General features: G+C 29.0%; 1 long non-coding RNA gene across 8 annotated transcripts; it reads right to left on the bottom strand.

Annotated features, from left to right (window-relative positions):
• Window positions 1–17,104: 17,104 nt before the first annotated feature.
• LOC145128925 (uncharacterized) lies at window positions 17,105–19,505 on the bottom strand. Of its 8 annotated transcripts, none has more exons than XR_013717181.1 (7): window positions 19,347–19,505; window positions 19,058–19,128; window positions 18,856–18,962; window positions 18,441–18,779; window positions 17,902–18,032; window positions 17,665–17,819; window positions 17,105–17,364 (listed from the first exon to the last, which is right to left on the bottom strand). It is a non-coding gene; the product is annotated as an uncharacterized LOC145128925 (long non-coding RNA). The 8 variants fall into 8 exon arrangements; XR_013717177.1 differs by having other exon boundaries at window positions 18,441–18,513; window positions 19,347–19,503; XR_013717179.1 differs by lacking the exon at window positions 17,902–18,032 and having other exon boundaries at window positions 18,441–18,513; window positions 18,856–18,965; window positions 19,347–19,503.

Genomic DNA, 19,505 nt, shown 5'->3' with positions numbered 1-19,505 from the left:
CTACTTCATCAAAGCAAAAATTCTAAACATACGAAACTACAATAATACATGTAATATTTTATTAGAATATTATAAAATTTCTAAAATATATAACATCCCAAAAATCATGACAAAAAATGAAACATTTTTATAAAACCATAAGATAATCAATCATTGTTTTCAAATAAAATCCATGGAAAACCAAAGTATCAGCAATCTCTCTAAACATAAATAATAGGAGGATGTGTGTAATCACGTCTTCGCCTTTCCCCAATCATCACAAGTACCTTAAAACATTGAAATTAACAATTGTAAGCCAAAGCTTAGTGAGTTCCCCTAAAATACCACACACCATAATATATTTACAGTGCATACACACCGGGCCCACGACATAAGACTAGATTACCCTCTCGGCCCTTAGTTTATGACTGGGTTGCTCCTGAGCCCACAACATAAGACTGGATTACCCTCCCGACCCTCAACTTATGGCTGGATAGCTCTCGGTTTTGTTGGCTTACAGCACAAAGCATTATTGTCTCAACCCAATCGCACCATGTCGACATATGCAAACAATAATCAATAACTAGCAAGTACATGTAATCATACGGATCTATCAATCTAACCGATCACTATAGCATAGCAACATCCTATACCAGCTTAATCCATTAAGCTCTTAATCCTTAACCCCACCCATCCATACTTTCGAAAAGGATTTCATACTCCTAAAAGGTCATAAAAATTGTAGCTTTATAGACATGCATGTCTTGAACTCAAGTTAGGTCAAAATGGTGTAAAAGTGGGGTCAAGATCACATGCAAGAGTTCAAAACTCTATCAAACTTCAGATCCATCACTTCTAACTACAAAAGGACTCTAGGGTTCTATAAAACAAAAGGACTCTAGGGTTCTATAAAGTTGGCAGTTTTATGGAACCCCAACATTCCAGCTAGCCTAAATATGAAGAAAAGCACAAGAAAACCTAGATCTAAGCACATGGAGTCATAAAGCTTGGGACTCGAGGACTTACAAGAGTCCACAAGGTATACACAAAGAGGATGAGGAGATTTGTTTGTTGAAACAAAGCTCAAGGGTCACCTTCGTCTTCTTCAAAACACCACCAAACACCACAAAGCTCAAAAGTTAGCAATGGACGATAGGGTTTGCTTTGGAGGCTAAGAGAGAGTGTGTTATAGGCTGAGGGTGTGCAACCCTAGCCATCATATTCCTTAAATAGGAGCACAAACCCCGAAATTTAGGGGTTCTCACTAAATAGTTGCCACCTCGTGGCGCCCACTTATGCCTCGTGTATTCTTAGGTCATGGCCACGTCGTAGGAACTCATTCACCATGTTGTGGCAACCAAAAATCCAAAACTTAAACAATAACACTTTAAGAAGAACATATCAGAAACTTAGTGTTACAAATATTCTAGTAGGATAATACATATATACATACATATATGAGTAATATTCCAATAGAATATTCTGTTAGAATATTGAATGAATTTTCATGGTGATGTGCATTTTTTTGATATACAAAATCACAAAACTAATAGAAAATAATTTTTTTTTCACTTTTTTTTTGCATTCTAGATTTTTTTTTGAAACCCAAGATGAGTAGCTAGGATCGCATCCGCATTTCTAATAAAATATGATGGTCTCATATGAATCTCTCTCTCTCTCTCTCTCTCTCTCTCTATATATATATATATATATATATATATATATATATATATATATATATATATATATATATATTCATAGATTCATGGGTAAATTAAGAAACTCGATGTTCAAATAATCTGAATTCCAAAATATACAATATATTACATTTTAAATTATTTATATATTGCATATTTTAATAAGAAAATTCATAAATCAGGGTTGAGAAGTGGTTATATAATAAACTTCAACTACATAAATTTATAAGCACTTTTACAACCAAAAAATAAAAAAGTTTTTATAAACAATGCCCAAAAACCATAATATATGAGTAATTTAAGTTAAACTTATCTATGTATTTTTAATGTATGAATTTAAATGTGAGTAATTTAAGTTAAACTTGTAATTTTTTTGTACCAAACTTATATTTTTATTTAGATATTAATGCAATACCTTGTTGTGAGAACTAAAAACAACATATGAACTTACGAACTCATAATCAAGTCATTATTTTTCAAAATCAAAAACACAAATATTTTCCAAATGGTGTGTATAAGCCATATTTAGGCTCAGAAAGAAGATTTAACAATTTTATTTATTTATTTATTAAATTTGCATGTATACATAATCAACAGTCGTATGGACTGCTGATGAGCACAATCAGCAGTCATATGGACAACGAATGTGAACAATCAGCAGTCATATGAAGTGTTGACAAGCAATCAGCAGCCCATATGATTGCTGATTGTGTTCATCAGCAGTCCATATGACTGCTGATTGTGTTCAAAAGCAGTTGATATGGCTTAGACGTACAATTTGGAGAAGATTAGTGTTTTTGTGTGTTGAAAAATGATGAGCTAATTATGAGTTCGCAAGTTCTCACAAATATTTTGGTTTCAAAAGAACATGACTATATATATATATATATATATATATATATATATATATATATATATATACACACATGGACGTCTAGAACCGTAACTATTTATAATTATCTCACACACACACATATATATATATATATATATATATATATATATATATATATGTGTGAGAGATAATTATAAATAGTTACGGTTCTAGACGTCCATGAGGGCAGTTTGCAACTTACATTTCTAATGAAGGACAATTCAATAATTTAGCATTTAGAATAAAATAATGAATGTTAGTACCTGACTAAAAGAATTAAGTAGGAGGGGGTAACGATGTAAACGTAGAAAGATAGGGGTTAACATCTAATTAATTAAACACAAGTTTGGGTTTGGTGAATTAGTGAATAGGTGGAGGATTTTTATGCTTGTCGACGTTCTTTTCATTTGAAATTGGTGAGAGGAGGATATTAATCTGTTACGTGGTTTAACATCATATCATGCTCACTAACATTTGTACACTCAAATAATTAACATCACATTATGTTCTCCTAAAAGAATAATGATCATAAAAAATAAGGAGAATTAAGGGAAATTGACTTATCAAAGTAATTATTTTTTTATTTTGTTCACATTTAAATAAATTTTTTTTGTACACATCCAAATAACAAACTTATTGAAAGTGTTTACATATGACCACTATGATCATTTCGGTCATAATCGTCATATGTGAACACTTCCAACAAGTTTATTACTTAGATGTGTAAAAAAAACGAAGTTACCTAAATGTGAATAAAACGAAAAGGCAATTACCCTAATAAATAAATTTGCCTTCTTTTTTATTTTACCTTCTAAATTTAACCTAAATGATAAATATATTTAAAATCACACCGTTTTGGTAAATATATTTTTAAAATACACTACTTTGGTAATAAAAAAAATACTTCAATTTTGACAGTGAAAAAAACACATCATCATTTTATAGAATTTTATTGTTAAAGATATAAAATATAAAAAAATAAAATTTTACTAGAAATTAAAAGTACCAGAGATGCAGACCAATAAAATTAAATAGAACACCATCTTTAATAAAGTTTGTTTCATGTATTACAAGAATTTATAATACAAAAAATAGAAGTAGCTTTTATTTACATAATATCATTGCTCTTGTCTCATATATATATTTATATATATATATATATATATATATATATATATATATATATATATATATAGAGAGAGAGAGAGAGAGAGAGCTTTTTGTTGATTATGCTATCAAAACGGCTTCCAACATGTCGTGACCAATTTAAATTTTCATAAATATTGTTTTAAAAAAATTTAAGTAATATATTACTATTGCAAATATTATAATCGACTACATTAATAAAAAGAGAAATTGATTTATCATGGTAATTGCCTTTTTGTTTTGCTCACATTTAGGTAACTTCGTTTTTTTTACATATCTTAGTAACAAACTTGTTAGAAGTGTTTACATTTGACCATTATGACCGATTGTAATTTTGCTACAGCCGGTCATAATGGTTATATGTGAACGCTTTCAACAAGTTCGTTACATTGATGTGCACAAAAAAAACGAAGTTACCCAGATGTAAACAAAACGAAAAGGTAATTACATCGATAAGTCAACTCCAAACTGTTAATGTACATGTATGCGTGGCTTCTTGAAATTTTTTTCCTATACATAAAAACATAAATCTTCTTTGGAACGAAGTTGCAAAAAGTGGTTCCAAACTTATATATATATATATATATATATATATATATATATATATATATATATATATATATATATATATATATATATATATATATATATATATATATATATATATAGAGAGAGAGAGAGAGAGAGAAAGAGAGAGAGAGAGCTAGATTTAAATGTTTCTACCAACTATTATGTGTATGTATGCACCAATTACAAATTTGTAAATATTAAATAATTAATTAAATCAAATAAGGGTATTTTCGGTTTTTTGTATTTACAATTAATGATGTCATTTAATTTAATCCTACAATTAAGGAAAGCAAATCAGTATTTAAAAACCCTAAAAATAACCCCTTTCGTTCATTTACATCGACAGTGATTGGCTTTTTCCTCCAGCGGCTCTTTCTTCCTCCAACGACTCTCCCCTTCGACGACAGAAACATTTCATCGATACCTCCTCTCCAGTAACGCCTCCCCCTCCTGTTTTCGATGCCTCCTGTCCAGTAGCGCCTCCCCCTCCTGTTTGCGGTGATGACCCTTCTCTCATTCTTGTTTTTATTCAGAAAAGTTTAGTGTCTATGTTTCTTTACTGGAATAATTCTTATATCACAGACTTCAAAATTTTCTTCTTTTTTTGATTTCTATTTGTAATTAACGCAATATTTCAATTTTGATCAGGGAGCATTTCCATTGTTTATTTACATTGAAGTTTTTAATTATTTTCTTTCAATGTTAACCAGTGCGTTTCGATCTTTTGAATATTTGACATTTATGATTTGTGACTTAATGTCTTTACTATATCAGTAGTATTTTAGAATTGTGTATGTGGTTGTATTCAAAGATTTGTTTATTATTTGGATTAGTATTTTAGTTTTGCACACCAAGTGTTTGATGAATTGTCCAACTCAACCAACATTCTTGAGATTTTGCATAATTTTTCTGCCCTCTAAATGTCTGATGCAATGTCTATATATAAGACTCCATCTTTTTTCATTGCAGTTTTAGGATTACATGATTGTATTGCATATGTTATACACATATTGGTTTTTAACATTTTTTTGATGATTTCTTTGTCTATTTATAAGGATCATGGTCTTTGTTGATACACACCTAACACCCACATTATTATTCTAACTTCATTAATTGTTTTAGATGAATTTTGGCTTGTTTGATGATAATGCCTAACAAGTATTTGTTGAAATGTCTGAAAGAGAATCTAAAGAATTTAACCTTGTGGTATGCAGTCTGTCAGAATTACTAGCAACACATGTTTTATGTAATTGTTTAAAAAAGTAATTAATTTGTCTGTGTATTATTTTGGTTCAATTTGTGATTTTGAATTCCAATTTCTATTGTCCCTCGTTATTGTATATTTGGAATCTAAAATTATATTAGCAGTAAATACTATACTTTTCAATGTATTTTATGTATTTTGTCAGAATGTATTCTGCCAGAATAAAATCTATGTATTCTGTCAGAATGTATTCTATGTATTCTGTCATATTCTATGTATTCTACCATAATATATAAAGTGATAGTTAATTGCAAGTAACATGTTTTTAACAATTATTAGTTTTTGTTGTATTTGTGACAGGAATGGCTGGAAGAATGCGTTGAAGACCTAATAGGAATAACTTAAAGAATGAATAAAGTTTGATCATACTCACAATTTAAGAATGTTGTTATTTTTTAAGAATTTTATTCATTTTTGTTGATATTCTTTTAGAATATGTATAATTATATTAAAATGTATAAGGCTTTTAGTCTGTAAGAATATGTATGAATTTGTATTTAAGTTCGGATGTATAAGAATATATTAGAATGTTGTTTTTTTTCAACCTCATATTCAATAATTTTGTTATTCTTCAATTATATTCTAATAGAATAAAATTCTGAAAGAAAATTATTCTAACAAACAAATATTCTAACAGAATAAAATCAGTTATGTTTACAAATTACATTAGAATTAAAATTGAATTAATTAAAAAAAATTCAGATTTTTAAAATTAGGATAATTAATTATCCCTAGAAATCTAAAAATTTCCTTTTATAAATGTAGTTAATTGTCCAAAATACCCTTTTGCTAAAATTTGTGTGATTATATGCTACATGTTATCCCATTGTAATATCATACACTCTCAAATCATCTTCATTGATTAATTCCATCCGTTGGTCCAGATCTTTGCATTCTGGCACATAATAGTTAGTAAAAACAAAATAACCAAAGCCTATATATATATATATATATATATATATATATATATATATATATATATATATATATAGAGAGAGAGAGAGAGAGAGCTAGGTTCAAATCTTTTCAGCAACTATTGTGTGCTTGTAAGAACCAATGAGAATTGAAGAAATAATTAAATTATTAATAAATAATAGAAGGGTATAAGAGTAATCTACACTATAATTAATTATGGTAAAACAAAACAAAATCAATTAATATCCCATTAATTTAGGTTCTCAATTTCACAAATCTATAACACCACCATCGATCCCCTCTCTTTCTTTAAAAATCGTTTAGAACCACCATCATCTTGGCTTCGACGTCCAAAACCACCATTATCGGAACCACCATTATCGCAGTCACCATTTAACCATTCAGTGCGTACTGGATCCAAATCGCAGCAGCAAAATCAATTCGTTTAAATCACAACATAAACATTCAAAATCGAAGTGAAATAAGCAAATCAATTGGTTTCTTAAAAACTCAGTCCGTTAAATCGATTTCCAGTACTTGAAGCTTAAGGTTTCATCATCGTCGAAGGTATGTATTTTGAATATTTTCTTTCCATAATTTTTTTTCTTAGAACTTTATTACGAAATCATATTTGTTAATATTGATTTCGGCAAAGAAATTTTTTATTTTTTGCATACATAGCTTCAGATTCAGAAGGCATCTGATTTTGCCCGCCAACTGTTTGTTAAAATGCTTGAATAAAATATTTCGTCCATTCAAGTATTTATACGCATTTAAAAATCAGCCAATGTAGTTTTGTTAATATGATCTGGTGTTGGTCTAATGAGCTCTTTATTTTCTTTATTTTGACTTTGCTTATGATTAGTTTTTCCATAAACATGCTGATTTAATTTGATTTCTTTGAATTAATTTCATACTTTTTAAGAATATTCAGAACCATTCTGGGAGAATATTTACGGTATCATTCTTGCAGATTAAAGCTAGGACAATTGGATAATGCACAGAAGGTGTTCGATAGAATGCATAAGAGATGTTTCAAGCCAAATTCTTGGTAATTGACTAATTCCGTATTTAAAACATAGTTTTTAGTAATCTTAGACATGGATTCTGTCATCTTCTATGTATTTTATGTATTCTGTCAAAATGTATTCTATGTATTTTGTCATATTCTATGTATTATGTCATATTCTGCGAGAATGTGTTCTGTAATATAACATGTATTCTGTCAGAATTACTAGTAATATATATTTTATGTAATATTTATTCTCATAGAATGAACAGACCTTAACTTTCATAAAAGAAACTCAATATAGAATAAAATGTGTGATAAATCATTTAAATTGACTCTTCCCACTCAATCGTTTTCGTTCCATAGTTCTTTAGGAAATCGAATGGATGAATGTTGAGTGTGTACACAAAATAGTTGATTATTTGACATTAAAAAGTAAATTGAGTGGTTGCATATGATTTCATAGTTTTATTCTGATCAAATTTACATACAAAGGTTCAATATCTATCACATTCTATCAGAATGGTTGTATTGTCTACTTAAGAATAAATCACACTTCTTTATTGTCTACCATATTCTATCAAAATTTATAGTTTATTCTCTTATAATGCACATAATTTAGAATGCTCATTGTGAATGTATAGAATGTTACTCTTACATATTCGATTTCATGGCAGTTGTTCTCATAGAATGCTCGATTTTAAGGAAGTTATTCTCAAAGAATGCGTGAAAGGAACATGATGATCAAGTGCTTGAAGGTTGGATTATGGCATGTGAGATAAAGATGAACAAAGGTCAATGATCTTCACAAAAGAAAGCACTAGCAGAATAATTTACAATATAATGATAACACTATATGTTATAGTATATTCTTGTAGAATATTCAGTTAGAGTAATCTACAAATTGTGTTTGTTTTGTTATTAATGAGTGTTTCATTATGAAAAAAAAATAGTATATTAAGATTTTTATTTTTTAAGAATGTGATGACAAAAATTTAACTTGTATCAAAAAATTTGTTAATCTTAGAAAGTTCATTCAATTAAAAAATATTGTTATTTCGTTTGAAGAATGATATGATCTGATATTCTCGTAGAATATAGCATTCTAACAAAATGACATTCTGACAGAATAAATTCGGTTATTATAAAAAATACGTTAGAATTAATATTGAATTACTTTAAAAAAATCAGATTTTTAAAAGTAGGAGAATTAATTATCCCTAAATTTCCGAAAATTTCTTTTTTTAAATATAGTTAACTGTCCAAAATACTCTTATGCTGAAATTTGTATGATTAAATTGATTATTTTTAATTAGTTAATAAATATAAAACACTTACTTAAATTACCCCAAATGATTGGCTCAGAATCAATTTCACAGGCACATAATACTTAGTAAAAACATAATAACTTAAGCATATATATATATATATATATATATATATATATATATATATATATATATATATATATATATATATATAGTCCGGATCAGATAGGAACTCAAAAATTGGTAAGAACCGTAAGGACAATTTTCGGTCAATCATTTCACAAAGGGTATAATTGTCAAGGCATCGCTCGGGCCAAACTTGTGCTGCCATTTATGGATCAGTGGTCCGCCGCCTTTTTCATATGTGGCATGCTAGTCCACTTCTCCACATTTACTATTTGGGCCCATTTGATGGGTGAAAATGAATTCGTAATTACATTGTGCCTCACTGTTGCTTATGTTTTTTTTTTTAATTATTATTAGATATTATAAATATTATAGGATTATGTGTATTTTATGTTCAACGTTTTGTTAGATGATTTATTTTTTGTCACACGTTGATGGATTTCATACTAAAGAATTAATATTATGTGGCATAATATATGTAATATTAACTGTTTATGATTTCATTCTAAATTAAAAGGTGTATTTTTTTTACTTTAGCTTTAACATATAACATATAGCTTCTAGACGTGCAATTGTGTTCGTAACATCATAGAACACAACACAAAAATACATTATCTTATGTAAAAATCTTCGTTTGTGATATGATTTTTTCATCGTTTTAAAATTGTTACTATAATTTTGTAAAGCTGTATTTTTTATCGTAACGTTTTTTTATCGTAACGTTTTTTAATCGTCATTTTTGAATCATAGCATTTGAATTATAATATTTTGGATCATTTCATTTTTTATCATATCATTTTAGATCATATTATTAGGATGTGACACCCTCGATCTAAAACATCTAATCTATAAGAATTATCAAGATTTTATTTATTAATGCGGAAAATATGCTCAAAATTTAAAACTTTTATATCCCAGGTTAAATTAAATATACACAATATAAATTTTTATCTATTTATATAAAATGAAGAATACAACAATAACATCCTACAATCCAAATCTTAATTTTGTGCTCCTGTCTTCTCTTCCAGTACCACGACTGCTATTACTTTTACCTGCAAAAACACAGAAATCCCTACTACATCAGACACTAGGTCTGGTGAGTTATTATCTTATCTTTTCTTACCTTCTCTCTCATAATTATTATTTCTCCTCATAGTTACTCGTCCAGCTCATCACATATTCTACACATATCTTGATTTTGTCTTTGACTTTTTCTCTTCTCTATTCTATCTCTCAAAATCTATTTAATTTCATCTGTACTCAGAATAATGTACTTTATTATATCTCATTTCTGTTAAGTCTCACTCACTCTATAAATATCCTTTCTCGGTCTTATTTGCTTCATATATATGTATATATTTCATCTCATACTCCCTCTCATATACTCTATATATATCTCATCTTTATTTAATCTTGTATTCTATGTTGTATGTCATTTCTGATTCGTTGCTAAAAGTTTTTATTACAAAAGAAAATGGTATTGTACTTTCTCATGTCGTGACTCATCTGTGTCACGTCGTGAATACTACAAATTCAACAACTTCCTTAATTTCCTGATTTACCCTCACTCATCTTATCCCACTCTCACTGCATTAAGTCCTTCCCATTAAAAACTTATTTATACTCTAAGATTACATGAATCGTTTATCAATATCAAAACTCTCATCGATTTGACCATTACGCAAATTGACCAAATACCCTCATTGGTCTAATCATTTATTTTGACATTTTTATCTATCTTTAATATATATACTTACATAAAAGTCATATTTATTTATATAATCAAAGATTTCACTAATAACTTTGATATTATACTCATTTCTCAATTTTATCCCTGAAGGGAGCATATTCATATTTCAATATTGTTCCCGAAGGAAGCATACTCATATCTCATCATATATTCTGAAGGAAAGATACTCATATCTCATCATCAATCCCGAAGGAATGATACTCATATCTCATCATCAATCCCGAAGGGAAAATACACATATATCATCAACAATCTCGAAGGAAAGATACTCATATATCATCATCAATCCCGAAAGAAATATGTTCATCGCATGCTCTGCTACATGTTTATATGTATATCTCATACATATATGCCAATCATATAGATACATGCTAAAATACATGATATATATGCATATTAATGCTCTATTATTAACTCGTCATTTGATGGCATTCACTTAGTGCCTCAAATTCATATATATATATATATATATATATATATATATATATATATATATATATATATATATATATATATATATAATTTAAACATATAATAATCATAAGGAAAAGTGAGAGAAATAACTCACCTTATTCTTTAGGGCTTGTTTGGATGATATTCCAATTTGGGACTTCCTTGATCGACCATTTTCTCTAGATTGCCTAATTAAAATTTAACTTATATGCATCATTAACCAAATCATTTACATATTTTAACTCATGTATATCAATTCTCGTTTATAAAATCATATCATCATCTCATCATTCATAAAAATCTATACATATAGCAATCATGAAATAGTCATAGTAAGTTCATCCCATCTATAATAACATTACAAACATCATATTTCATCATTCAAGGACTTAATTTATTAACTCACACCTTTCACTTATGAACCCTAAATCTCATGGATTCAATTTCTCATATAATTGTTCAATCTTCACACAAGGTTCATAATCATTGAAATAAGCTATAATTAAACTATACAACATCAACTACTATCTCAATTTCATCATTTGAACTCAAACCCTTCACTTAGGGTTTCATAAAAACCTTCAAAATCTTACCCTAAATCCGAACTTAGAGGGTTAGAAGATGAATTTCTTACCTTAATTCATCAAATTGAAGCTTAAATCATGTTATCCCTTCAAAAATCGACCCATATGGCTTAAGTGTGTGTTTTTTGCACTTGGGGGTGTGTTTGGGTGTTTGGGTTTCGAATAGAATGATTCACATATCATATTTTTATGGTCAGAACATGTTCACGTCATGAGCCTATCTTGCTCACGTCATGAATACTGGAAATAAGCAAAGTATGTTGATGATTTCGTTCCAGCTTTAGGCAGTTTTTGTCCCAACTTCAAATGCGCATATCTTCTTCGTTTCTTATCTGTTTTTGATGATCTTTATACCCAAGAGAATGAGGAAACATAATCTACATGTTTGTTAAGTCATATAGAATTAAAATAATATAGATACTAATCTATTAAGTCATGAAGTTGGCCTAAAAAGCATAAAAATACCAATTTTACCCTTTTGGCCAAAAATACATTTCTCATGCATTCATTCTCTAGAACTCACTCATATAACCTCTTATAGTGACTTAAAATTTTTTGACCATCTCCATGAAGTTACAACTTCATATTCCCATCTTTTTATCATATATGTTGTCTCAATCCAACATATCTCTTTACTATCTACTCTTTTTCTCACTACTCGTCATACTCATACTCTATCTCATCTCGTGTTTTATTTTCCAATACTCTCCTCAAATTCTTTTTTTTCTTTTCACTCTTCTCTTAATTCAATTTATCTTACATCTTGTTATACTTGGGTTTCTCTCATCTTACATAAAATGCTTTCTCACATTATGTGTTTATCACAAATCGTTATTTTATTCTCAACATAAGTGCTTTATACTCTTTCACTATAGACATATATGTCAAAATTAATATTTTAGTTATCAAAATCACTTTATCTCTCATCATTCTCTACTCTTTTTCAAACTCTTAAAAGAATTATCATATAAATCTTATTATCTCATATCCTCTTGTAAGTTCTAACATATTGGTTAATTCCTCTTATATTTAAACACTTCTTGTGTCTTTAATTAATATCCCTCTCATCTAACTCTTTAATGGTGATCGACTTTAATTGGTAAGGAAAAAGGTCCCGACAATTACAAATCGATTTTTTTTACATTCTTTTTAATAGTAAAATTAATCAATATTCCTACTAATATTCTGAATATTCCTCCATTACTCTTCTCGTATCTTATATTTATTTCAATTCATTATTATAACTCAAGTCAACCATTTCTCTTAACCTTCCTCAATAATTATTTGGCACTCAACTTACGACTCATCCTCAAGTCACGAGTGCAAATACTCATAGCAATTTTCATCATTAAATATCAACTAGACACTTTGCAAATCGATCTTATTATAAGTTATATTTCAAATGTTATCACTTATTCATGAATCACTCAAAACAATTTCAATCTCATTAATCTCTACAATACACGTAATGTGGTTAATTTACTCAAATATCCACAACCACTCACATCACTCAGATTATTGATTACTTACTAAATTTACTCAGATCAATCGATTCAATCACTTAGATCAATATTACTCATTCAAATTAATTACTAAAATTACTTGGGTCAATATTATTTACTCATGTCAATTACTTTACTCAAAATTAATTACTCGGATCATTCAATATAATCATGATTAATTACTTAAGTCAATCTCAATCCTTTAGATCATTTAATCAAATTAATTAATCAGATCAATAACTCATATCAATTGGATCAATCACGCAGATCACTCTGATCAATTACTCAGAGCACTAGATCAATAGATGAATCAATCAATCACTCATATCAATTGGATCAATTTCTCAACTCAATCGATTACTCAGATTAATCAAAGCATTTACTCATAAATCAAATTAATCAAATCAATCACTCATATTAATATTAATTTCTCATAGCAATCATTCATATCTGATCAATTACTCTAATCGATCACTCTACTCAAATCAATCTCAATCGCTTAGATCAATCACTCAGATCAATATCAATCACTCTACTAAATCACTCGGATCGCTCAGATTAATTGGATCGACTACTTACTTCAATCACCCTTACTATCCTTGACTTAGGATAATTTCCCAACAAAATTTATGGTTTTTATCAATCTTTCGAGCCTTGTTACTCAATCATATTAACTCCGATTTGGAGAAAAATTATATTGTTGGAAAGCCTGTTACGAGTACTACAAATTTCATATAATTAGTTTCATCTGAATATGTCTAGAACCGGAGTTATTCAGCTGTGAACATGGAGGTCTGAACATTTCATCAATTTCGCATATTTGAACAACCATCTTTAAACAATCATATCTCATTCACTACACATCCGTTCTGTCTGATTCTTCTTCATGTGTATTCTTTGTTATATAGACTATAACTTTACTTTACAAAGTTATTTCAAATCAGCTATAGATATCGACTGATTAAGCTGCAAAGTTGAAACCTTGCAACTACCAAATTTCCAAATCAGCTTCCAATAAATTTTTATCTAGCTTTACAGGCTTGTAATTTCTTCATTAAAACTCCTTTTGACCTGATTCTTTTTAATATTGTTTCATTTTCAAGTCTATTACAAGTTACGTTTTTACCCTTTTTCTTTACCTCGCCGCTAAGGTTATCATTTAGGGCCTCAAAGTTAGCACTTTATCGCTTTAATTAATATCACTCATTTCATAAATTTTATCAGATTAACAGGATCAATCAGAATAATCACTCAAATTAATCACTAAGATTAGTTATTAGATTCAATAATAATAAACCTCATATTGGGATTTGGTCTCGTCATATCTCGGAGACCCAAATCATAATCATCGTTTATTTATATAAAATAAAGAATACAACAATAACATCCTACAATCTAAATCTTCATTTTGTGCTTCTGTCTTCTCTTCCAGTACCACGACTGCTATTACTTTTATCTGCAAAAACACAGAAATCCCTACTACATCAGACACTAGGTCAGGTGAGTTATTCTCTTATCTTTTATTACTTTCTCTCTCATAATTATAATTTCTCCTCATAGTTACTCGTCCAGCTCATCACATATTCTGCACATATCTTGATTTTGTCTTTAACTTTTTCTACTCTCTATTCTATCTCTCATACTCTATTTAATTTCATCTGTACTCAGAATAATGTACTTTATTATATCTCATTTCAGTTAAGTCTCACTCACTATATATATATATATATATATATATATATATATATATATATATATATGTATATATTTCATCTCATACTCCCTCTCATATACTCTATATATCTCATCTTTATTTAATCTTGTATTCTATGTTGTACGTCATTTCCGATTCGTTGATAAAAGTTTTTATTACAAAAGAAAATGGTATTGTACTTTCTCACATCATGACTCATCTATGTCACGTCGTGAATACTGCAAATTCAACAACTTCCTTAATTTCCTGATTTACCCTCACTCATCTTATCCCACTCTCACTACATTAAGTCCTTCCCATTAAAAACTTATTTATACTCTAAGATTACTTCAATCTTTTATAAATATCAAACCTCTTATCGATTTGGCAACTACGCAAATTGACCAAATACCCTCATTGGTATAATCATTTATTTTGACATTTTTATCTATCTTTAATACATATACTTACATAAAAGTCATATTTATTTATATAATCAAAGATTTTACTAATAACTTTGATATTATACTAATTTCTCAATTTTATCCCCGAAGGTAGTGTATTCATATTTCAATATTATTCCCGAAGGAAGCATACTCATATCTCATCATCTATCCCGAAGGAAAGATACTCATATCTCATCATCAATCCCAAAGGAAAGATACTCATATCTCATCATCAATCCCGAAGGAAAAATACTCATATATCATCAACAATCCCGAAGGAAAGATACTCATATATCATCATCAATCCCGAAGGAAATATGTTAATCGCATGCTCTGGTACATGTTTATATGTATATCTCATACATATATGCCAATCATATACATACATGCTTAAATACACGATATCTATGTATATTAATGCTCTATTATTAACTCATCATTTGATAGCATTCACTTAGTGCCACAAATTCACACACACACACACACACACACACACACATATATATATATATATATATATATATATATATATATATATATATATATATATATATATATATATAAAATTTAAACATATAATAATCATAAGGAAAAGTGAGAGAAATAACTCACCTTATTCTTTAGGGCTTGTTTGGATGATATTCCAATTTGGGACTTCCTTGATCAACCCTTTTCTCTAGATTGCCTAATCAAAATTTAACTTATATGCATCATTAACCAAATCATTTACATAATTTAACTCATGTATATCAATTATCATTTATAAAATCATATCATCGTCTCATCATTCATAAAAAATCTATACATATATCAATCATGAAATATTTATAGTAAGTTCATCACATCTATTATAACATTACAAACATCATATTTCATCATTCAATGACTTAATTCATTAAATCACACCTTTCACTTATGAACCCTAAATCTCATGGATTCAATTTCTCATATAATTATTCAATCTACACACAAGGTTCATAATTATTGAAATAAGCTATAATTAATCTATACAACATCAACTACTATCTCAATTTCATTATTTGAACTCAAACTCTTCACTTAGGGTTTCATAAAAACCTTCAAAATCTTACCCCAAATACGAAATTAGAGGGTTAGAAGATGAATTTCTTACCTTAATTCATCAAATTGAAGCTTAAATCATGTTGTCCCTTCAAAAATCGACCCATACGGCTTAAGTGTGTGTTTTTTGCACCTGGAGGTGTGTTTGGGTGTTTGGGTTTCGGATAGAATGATTCACATATCATATTTTTATGGTCAGAACATGTTCACGTCGTGAGCCTATCTTGCTCACGTCGTGAGCCTATCTTTGTAACATCGTGAATACTGGAAATAAGCAAAGTATGTTGATGATTTCGTTCCAGCTTTAGGAAGTTTTTGTCCCAACTTCAAATGTGCATATCTTCTTCGTTTCTTATCCGTTTTTTATGATCTTTATATATGCGCGAAGGTGGATACATAATCTACATGTTTGGTAAGTCATATCTAATTGAATTAATACAGATATTAATCTATTAAGCGACGAAGTTGGCCTAAAAATCATAAAGTTACTAATTTTACCCTTTTGGTCAAAAATGCATTTCTCATGCATTCTTTCTCTAGAACTCACTCATATAACCTCTTATAGTGACTTAAAATTGTTTTGACCATCTCAATGAAGTTACAACTTCATATTCCCATATTTTTCTCGTAAATGACCAAATTGCCCTTTTTGGTCAATATTTGATTAAAAGTCAATCTTTCTAAATTATGGGTTGTTACATAGGATGATAATATTTTCAACTAAATCAAGTCTTGAATCATAAGAGATTAAGAATCATAACATTTGTTATTCATAACTAGGGAAGGATCCCCGTTTTGTGGGGGTAGAAGGTGTTCGGTTGTAAAACATAGAATCACAGATGCACGTAGACACATATTACAAACATACACATCACATACACATACTGTTTTGACCATTTTAAAGTGTTTTTGTTTGTTTTGACCATTTTGCTCCTGCTTGGTGTTTTCCTTAGGTGTTGCCTTTGATGTTATGAATGAATTGTGTCCAGCTTTACATAAGCCTACCTGCAATTCAGATTCATAATTATTAATCTAGTTAGTAGTTATGGTATCTTTTGACATTTTCAAGGGGCAGGGTAACAATTCAGATTCATAATTATTAATCTAGTTAGTACAATGTTAATAGAAGTAGTTTTTATGGTATTTTTGACATTTTCAAATGGTCATTCAGTCTATAGAAAAACAAAACAACCTTTATATATATATATATAACACTTTATCCAAATAAACATAATTATCTATATAGGACCTGAATGGTATAAAATCATAAGTTCAATTAAAAGTAAAAGGCGTGAGACTACTTACTGAGAGGGTAAAAACGTAAATTGTGATCATTTTGGCTGAAATTATTTCCCACTCGATTAATGTGAACCACACCTTCCATACATGAAGGTAATTGCAAGACATTGTGAATGTAGAATTGTTTTGATGCATACTTTGGGATGTTTTTCATTGTCCGTCTGTCATGCATACAAAAATTTTAGCAAACTATGTTATAAATGCATAAAATATTAAAGGTTCTCTTTTTTATATTTGTTCAACCTTATGGTTGTGAATAGCTCCGATTTATCAGTGAACCATGATGGGATATCACGCACAATTTGGACTTTGTCTTTTAAGTAGTCAATGAAATGGTCCAAGTCAAATAGGTCCTCAAATTTCCTAGAAAAAAGCTACACATGAAATGAAATTACAAAAAAAAAAGTGACACATCAATCTTCTTATTCAAATTATGTGAAACCTAGTCAAAATTATGGACTGCATCCAAAAGATTAGCATACAAATAAACAAATAATAAGAAAAAAAAGTACAATCTAGTAATAGAAAGAAATTAAAGTAAGTTTCTACAATAAAAAAATAACTAAAAGTTTGTTGCTACTTGGTTGCATTATGCCCATTCAAAGTCAAACCACAGAATTTACTTTGTAAAATAAGAAAAAGCAACAAAAGATATTCCAATGCTCCCCTGTAAAAAATGCCCATAGGAAAAAAAGAAAACATTTCATAAAATATTTATACTTTATACTAATGAAAAAGATAAAAAAAAAAAAAAAAAGTTCAGAAAAGGAAGAATATATTACCCAACAACCTCAGTTTGAGTGAATTAGTGATTACTTCCATCTAAGTTGTCCCTTCTCATCTCATCACTTAACCCTAACAGAGATTAAAAAAAACAATTAGCATGTTTCTATAAATGTTTTTTCTTTCTTTACTTGGTCTTTTGTTCTTCCCTTCTCATAACCAGCAAAGATTTTAACAGATGGATTTTCTCCAATCTTATAAACACAAATTATATATAACCATGTAAAAATGAACCATGTTGGAATGAAATAAGCAGCCTTCCCTTTGTTGTGGTTCCCTTACGAAATAAAAGTAATCGAGGAAATCTATCACTGGAGGCTTTTCTCTGTATTAAAATCCTTAAAAGCACATTCTATATCAAATTGCTTACATACATATATGTGATTTCACAATAACACCCCTCAAATTTCTTACCTTTGTCTCATTTACTGCATGCTCCCATCGTTGTTGTGAAAAAATCAATGATTACCAGATCACCTAACGTTATGGTTGTGTTGGGTTCTATCTGGAGATTCACTTTGCTGCTATTAATCAAAAAACTTTTATCATCAATAAAGGCAAAATTGACACTAAATAAAGGGAGGAAGTTGAAACGTGAAAGAGGAAGAAACATTACCTTCTAGTTCTTCCATTCCTGAATCCAACTTCTAATTAGAGTCTTCTCACAGGGAGCATCACCAATTTAACCTAAACCACATATAAATAAATGGTTACCAATCTAACTGTATTGTATGTATAGAAATTGAAAGCATTGCCCTTACGTCTGACCCTGACTCACAATTTGAGCATAAGTATCAGAAATTGAGGACACTCCGGAGAAAGAAGAGTTACAATTTAATCTTACATCAGTTCCTTACAATAGCGTAAGGAAAAGGTAAATCACATAACAAAGTTTGAGCACAAACCTGAAGGAGACAACAACAAAATTGTGGAATAAAAGACGCACACCAAAGCGTCACCGGATGTCAGCAAATCAACCGCCAGGCAAGAGGGTCAGTTGTGGTTCACAATCGAAGATTTAGGGGTAAGAAAGGAGGAATCGAAGTAGCAGGGTAGCAATTAGG

The sequence above is a fragment of the Lactuca virosa genome, chromosome 8 (assembly GCF_052849685.1).
Source record: "Lactuca virosa cultivar CGN04683 chromosome 8, Lactuca_virosa_CGN04683_v6, whole genome shotgun sequence".
In the NCBI taxonomy this organism is placed as follows: Eukaryota; Viridiplantae; Streptophyta; class Magnoliopsida; order Asterales; family Asteraceae; genus Lactuca; species Lactuca virosa.
The sequence above is the reverse complement of the archived record's forward strand: the minus strand, read 5'-3'. Positions and strand labels throughout refer to the sequence as shown.